Below are 7239 nucleotides of genomic sequence, written 5' to 3' on the forward strand. Positions count from 1 at the left end.
TGGGAAAAGGCTGCTGTGGTCACCGCAATCGCCCCAGACTTGGCCACACTCCTGTCATCCCAAGTGATGGTGAAACTGAAAGTGAAGTGAAAGTGAAGTGATCCCATGAAGTTAACCCATCACCGACGGTGATGGTGCTTTGCTCAGTGGCACCTCAGTAGCACCTTGGCGGATCAGGATTCGAACCGGCAACCTTCTGATTACGGGGCCACTTCCTTAACCGCCGCACAAAATATGGAGCGTTTCACGGATTTGCATGTCATCCTTTCGCAGGGGCCATGTTAATATTATCTGTATCGATCCAATTTTAGTATATGTGCAGCCGTAGCAAGCATGTCTACCACATCGCATCAAGAACACCATGGTGTTTCCTCACATTAAGTCAAAATTCACATTTTCGCAGAACATTTTTTGGTCACGCTGGGAAAAATTAGGATCTTAATATCTAATTCATTGATTGAAAAAACATGTAAGTTTATGTAAGTGCACATTCACATGAAATATCCATTTACTTATCTACTGCATTTATGTTATTGTGCATCAAATTGCACCAACCTGTAATGGTTTAGTAATGATGAATGCTGTCAGTTTTTTGCATCCTATATTATAGTATTAATTATTTTTACTTTATTATTTGTACTATTTGTTGCTTTTTTGTTTAATATAAATTAATAGGAAAGGTACTACATTACATCTTTGTTATTGTTCATTAGGTTCATATGAATGTAACGTGTTTACAGGAGTAATATTTCATATACAGTACAGGCCGAAAGTTTGGACACACCTTCTCATTCAATGTGTTCTCTTTATTTTCATGACCATTTACACTGGTAGCTTCTACCTAAAGACATCAAGAACACATGTGGAGTTATGTACTTAACAAAAAAAGGTGAAATAACTGAAAACATATTTTATATTCTAGTTTCTTCAAAATAGCCACCCTTTGCTCTGATTACTGCTTTGCACACTCTTGGCATTCTCTCGATGAGCTTCAAGAGGTCGTCACCTGAAATGGTTTTCCAACAGTCTTGAAGGAGTTCCCAGAGGTGTTTAGCACTTGTTGGTCCCTTTGCCTTCACTCTGCGGTCCAGCTCACCCCAAACCATCTCGACTGGGTTCAGGTCCGGTGACTGTGGTGACTTTTGTTAAGTACATAACTCCACATGTGTTCATTCATAGTTTTGAGGCCTTCAGTGAGAAGCATGAAAATAAAGAAAACACATTGAATGAGAAGGTGTGTCCCAACTTTTGGCCTGTACTGTATTTGTCATAGAATGTATTAATTGTTTAATAATTAATATTTATAGTATATAAATATTATATATATAGGAGTGTATAGGAGTGATAAAGAGCCTTTCAGTGGAAATAAAGAGCATTTGGACTTTGTATAAAAATGCCTCTTTCGGTCTCCTGCGCTCACCTCCTCATTACATCCCACCATTCCAGTCTCCCTCCTTCATCCCCGCATTCCAGCTTTTCACAGCCATAAACAACTATTACCTTAATGGCTAAAGGGGGCGAAAAATCATTAAAACAGGAACATCTGTGGAAATGGCCCTGGCCAATCAGAACCAGGAGGGCGGGGCACAGATTTGATGGGTGGCGTCCAATTGGTTGTGGCTAGGGCATGCACCTTGTGAAGCACCGCCCGGTTCTTTTAGTGAGGGAAGGAACCAGCAGGATGCAGATGACAGGAAAAATGAAAATGACAGGGGAGCGAGGGAGAGCGCAGAAGAAGGAAGAACACATGGAAACAGTTAGTGTCTTGGTGGTAGCAGCACAGCAGCTCTCTACTTCTTAGCTTTTCCTCTCTTTCTTGTCACTCTTTATAGCTTTAATGGGCTCCAGATTGCGGCTGTAAGGCTTCATTTAGGCGGCCCTGCAGTTGCTGAAAGCTGAGGTGAGCAAACTGTTTAGGAAATAAAGCAGAAGCAGACTGAGGATGGGCATGAGAGGCGTCTGATCATTTCATTTGATCTCTATCAGCCTCAGGCACACGCACACACACACACACACACACACACACACACACACACACACACACACACAACTTCATTGATTCCACTTAAGAGACTAGGACATGGTTTCCTTTTAAACATCAAGGGTTGCAGGCCTACATGTGTACAACATGCTCTTGTATTTATAAAAATGTCCTCACAGAACACAAGCTTTTCTGAAAAATGTGGAACATGTTGCATTAGGAATAAAAAAAACCCAAAGAAAGACAAGACAAGGCACTCAGACTGCGTGACACGTTGACTGCCAAGTCTTCATGTTGTGTATGTGACCAGTTTAACTTATGCAACTAAATACATTCACAAATGTTAGTTTGATAGCGACCTATGCACTTCTAACGATTATTCTTGCTGAGGAATTGACAAATAATTGTAATAAATACAATCATCTTAAGATACATACAGTACTAATAAAACAACAAAAATATCAGGTGAAAAAATTGCCTCCCAATGTGGCCATCACACAAATGCTGAAGTGGAAGTGATTAATTGTGCCACAGCACAGCACCCAGTGCACACAGTGAAATGTGGTCTTCTGAGAAACAGTAGGCAGCTATGAAAGGCGCCCGGGGAGCAGTGTGTGAGGACAGTTCTTTGCTCAGTGGTGCCTCAGTAGTACCTTGGCGGCTCAGGGTCCGAATCGGCAACGTTCCAATTCCTTAGGGTACTTTATATTGCTCTCATGATGTTATGTAATAATAATGATGTAATGCAACAATGAGACCAAAATGCTGAAGAAGGTGACAATGTAACCTGATGGAGCAATACAGTCCCTGACAAAAGATTGTTTGTAGAAACACCTGCTATTAACCTGACTTTTATTTAATCATTTGGTGTTAGAAATAACTCATATGAAAAGCTAAAACCTCACCAAAATTGTGTTTAATGCATTGAAATGAATTAATTTCAGAGAAAAATGATTTATTATTTAATCAAGGTCAAATTTTGGCAAGACCAAAGTTTTGTCGCCTATACAGAAATTGAACAAATTTACTGCAAGTTCAAAAATAAAATTAGTGGTGCTATGAGATCCAAATTTAATATCTTGTATGACTTCCATGAGCTTGCAGGACTGCATCCATGCTGTTTGGCAAGGATTCATACAATTTATTGATGAAGTCATCAGGAATAGCAAAGAAAGCTGTCTTGCATGCCTCCCAGAGTTCATTGGTTTTCTTCTTCCATGCTTCTTCTCTCCTCCTAACCCATACATGCTCAATGATGTTCATGTCTGGTGACTGGGCTGGCCAATGCTGGAGCATCTTGATCTTCTTCGCCCTGAGGAACTTTGATGTGGAGATGGAAGTATGTGATGGAGCACCATCCTGCTGCAGAATTTGTGGTTGGGAATATAAAAGGTAGCTAAGATTTCTAGCTATTTCAGACTATTGATGTTTCCTTCCACCCTGCAGATCTCGCACACCCCCATACTCGATGTAACCCCAGTCCATGATTTTCCGCCACCAAACTTCACTGTTTTCTGGGTGAATGGTCCATCCTTTTAGCAGGCTGTGGGCCTTGGCAAATGCCACACGGTTTTACAATTGTCTTGTTTGGTGCTGGCTTCTGGGCACTGATTTGACCATGGAGGCCATTTTGAGACAGAATCTGACAAACTGTTCTGGTTGACACAGGGACTTCAGGTGACCAGGTCTCATGGAGCTCTGCTGCAGTGGAAAATGGGCTGGCCTTGGATTTTTGAGCCAACAAACGGTCCTCTCGAGCAGTTGTCTTGCCGGGTCTGCCTGACTGGGGCTTGTCAACGTCTCCAGTCTTTTCAAATATTTTTTTAATTCTCTGTACTTGACGCTGAGACACATTGAAGGTGTCTGCCACATCAGCAGTGGATCTGGTCTTCAGCCTCTTGACAATCAACACTTTGATGTGAAGGTCTAGTGTACTGGGGTTTGTTTTATACACACCTGAGACCTAATTTATCAATTATTAGTCAGAGGTCACTTGAGGTCAATTTGTACACAAGCGACAAGACTTTTGTCAGGGACTGTATAAGAGCCTTTCAAACCCTGATCAGCCCATTCCCATCTGTTCCCATTGCATATATGCATTTCAAAACGCATAACTTTTGTCATCACCCATGATTCACATTAACACCAGGTCTGGACAGTTGGACAGAGCAAAGTTGAGTCAGTGTGCTGCAGGTCGCTGCTGAAGGGCCAATAAACACCACTGGCCTGTTTACCTTGGATGCCTGTAATGCATGTGACGATTGTGTGTGAGTGAGTGTGTGCAATAAAAGATGATTTAGCGCGGCCCTGAGCCAGTTAACTCGAACCCAGTCAGTTATGGGTGATTAATGCTGCTGAAGGAAGGGATGGGAGCCCCCGTGTGTGTGTCTGGCTTTTGATATACGATTAAACCATAATTTAAAACCTCCTTCTGTTGCACCTCACACTTCTCACCGTCTCACATGGCACACAAATCAAACGTTGGAACAGTGCAGGTTCAGCAGGTCCACGTGTCGCAGGATTGATCTGATAAGAAAAGCGTGTGCTTGAGAGCACACGTGAGTTGCTGTGTGAATGTGAATGCGAGTGTGAATGTGTAAGTAACAGCAGGACGGAGTGCATTTGTGTGTTTGGAATGTGTTTGAATGTGTGTGTGAGCGTGCTTAAGTGAGAAACAGACGTTTTGTGCGCTAATGTGCGAGTGTGTGAAGAAACATTAGCACGGAGTGTGTATCTGTGCATGTGTCGGAAACCCTGTGACAGCGTGTTTGTCCGAAACAGGCGGGTGTCTGTGTGTTTTAGTGTGTGTTGCTGAGTGTGTGTGAGGAACAGACGGCCAGAGCAGCTTGTTGGTTGAGCAGTAAGGTGACTCTCTTCTCCGCCGCTCTCCAGCCTCATGAATGCGGAGCCTTTGTGCTCATCGCTTCACTGGACCCGGTTCTGCCAGAGGTAATTTGGGGTAATTGGTGACACAATGAGGTGATGACAGCTGTGCAACTGGAAGGAAGGGGCGGCGGATACACACACACACACACACACACACTGTCCAAAGCCTGGTGACGCAGCGTCTGTCTCACCGGTCACAATTCAGCAGGTTGAATAATTAAAGATGCACAATGACTTCAGTGTGTCTTTCTGTTGTGAACTTCGGCTTGAACTTCCTTTACAGTGAGAAAGTTTTCTATTGTTAATATGCTGCACTCTGCACTAGACCTTTCGCAGTTGTTCACACTTCAAGATTCAATTCAAGATTCAAGATTGATTTATTGTCATTACAACAGTATACACAGTATACAGTGTATAGGAATCATAAAAAGTGCAATCATAAGAGAAAGAAAAAGAATCTGTAATTAAACAGGACATAACAGGACAACATCATGTAGGATGATTGTAAATGGATATGTTGGATATTTCAAACAGGATATGGCAGCATGCGCACAATGAGCAGAAATGTGCAAAATTGTCAGTGTGTTATCAGGTACTTAATGCTGGAAGTGTTTTGTTTGGTGAAAAAAACTTTTGCTGTGGTGTGTCTTTGTCACACACACTCAGTAAAGGACATGCTCGTCCTGCAGGTTTTGTGGTTTTCCTGATGCAGCCGCTGTCCTTGTTACCACCCAGTTCTTGAGTTGAATCAGGTGTGGTGGACCAAGGTGCGAGAACTAAGCTTTGTAGCCCTGGTGACCTCCAGCACCAGAAGAGGTGATCCCTGCAGTGAAATTATACTGGTTATATGTGGTAAGATCAGAACATGCTGACGTTTCTGCAGAGTAATGGACTTCAGCACACACACCTCTGAGTCTATGATGTTATCTGTGATGTACAGTTCAGGATCCCTCCTGTCCTACTGTGACAATGAAATATTTGAATAAAAATAAAAAACACAATGTGTTGTTTTATGTTTGTTACATCCAAAATTGAAAAATGCCAGAGAATGTAGACCTTTCACAGTTGTTCACACATTCAAGATGACTTTAAGTCCATAATCAAGACACAAGAGCAAGAAAACAATAAAAATTTCAAAATGGTCTTTTACGTTTTCAGGTTGGCATTACGCAATTCTTTACATTACAACGTTTACAAAAATTGTTGAAGCTTCAGATTCCCTAACCTGTTGCAACTTAACTTCTACATGATGCAGCGTAAGTAAACTTCTACATGATGCAGCATAAGTAAACTTCTGCATGATGCAGCGTAAGTAAACCTCTACACCATGCAGCGTAAGTAAACCTCTACACGATGCAGCATAAGTAAACTTCTGCATGATGCAGCGTAAGTAAACCTCTACACCATGCAACGTAAGTAAACTTCTGCATGATGCAGCATAAGTAAACCTCTACACGATGCAGCGCAAGTAAACTTCTCGTAAGTAAACGTTTGCATGAAGCAGCGTAAGTAAACTTCTGCATGATGCAGTGTAAGTAAACCTCTACACGATGCAGCGTAAGTAAACCTCTACACGATGCAGCGTAAGTAAACTTCTGCATGCCGCAGCGTAAGTAAACCTCTACACGATGCAGCGTAAGTAAACTTCTACACGATGCAGCGTAAGTAAACTTCTGCATGCCGCAGCGTAAGTAAACCTCTACACGATGCAGCGTAAGTAAACCTCTACACGATGCAGCGTAAGTAAACCTCTACACGATGCAGCGTAAGTAAACTTCTGCATGCCGCAGCGTAAGTAAACCTCTACACGATGCAGCGTAAGTAAACCTCTACACGATGCAGCGTAAGTAAACCTCTACACGATGCAGCGTAAGTAAACCTCTACACGATGCAGCGTAAGTAAACTTCTGCATGCCGCAGCGTAAGTAAACCTCTACACGATGCAGCGTAAGTAAACCTCTACACGATGCAGCGTAAGTAAACCTCTACACGATGCAGCGTAAGTAAACCTCTACACGATGCAGCGTAAGTAAACCTCTACATGATGCAGCGTAAGTAAACTTCTGCATGATGCAGCGTAAGTAAACTTCTGTATGATGCAGCGTAAGTAAACCTCTACACGATGCAGTATAAGTAAACCTCTACACGATGCAGCATAAGTAAACCTCTACATGATGCAGCGTAAGTAAACTTCTGCATGATGCAGCGTAAGTAAACCTCTACACGATGCAGCGTAAGTAAACTTCTGTATGATGCAGCGTAAGTAAACTTCTGTATGATGCAGCATAAGTAAACCTCTACACAATGCAGCGTAATTAAACCTCTACACGATGCAGCGTAAGTAAACCTCTACACGATGCAGCGTAAGTAAA

At 42.3% G+C, this 7239-nt stretch overlaps 1 non-coding gene across 1 annotated transcript; it reads right to left on the reverse strand.

Annotated features, from left to right (window-relative positions):
* Nucleotides 1-228: 228 nt before the first annotated feature.
* LOC114785015 (U6 spliceosomal RNA) lies at nt 229-335 on the reverse strand. Its single transcript, XR_003748997.1, has one exon. It is a non-coding gene; the product is annotated as a U6 spliceosomal RNA (small nuclear RNA).
* Between the last annotated feature and the right edge of the window lie 6904 nt (nt 336-7239).

The sequence above is a fragment of the Denticeps clupeoides genome, chromosome 2, assembly GCF_900700375.1.
Source record: "Denticeps clupeoides chromosome 2, fDenClu1.1, whole genome shotgun sequence".
In the NCBI taxonomy this organism is placed as follows: Eukaryota; Metazoa; Chordata; class Actinopteri; order Clupeiformes; family Denticipitidae; genus Denticeps; species Denticeps clupeoides.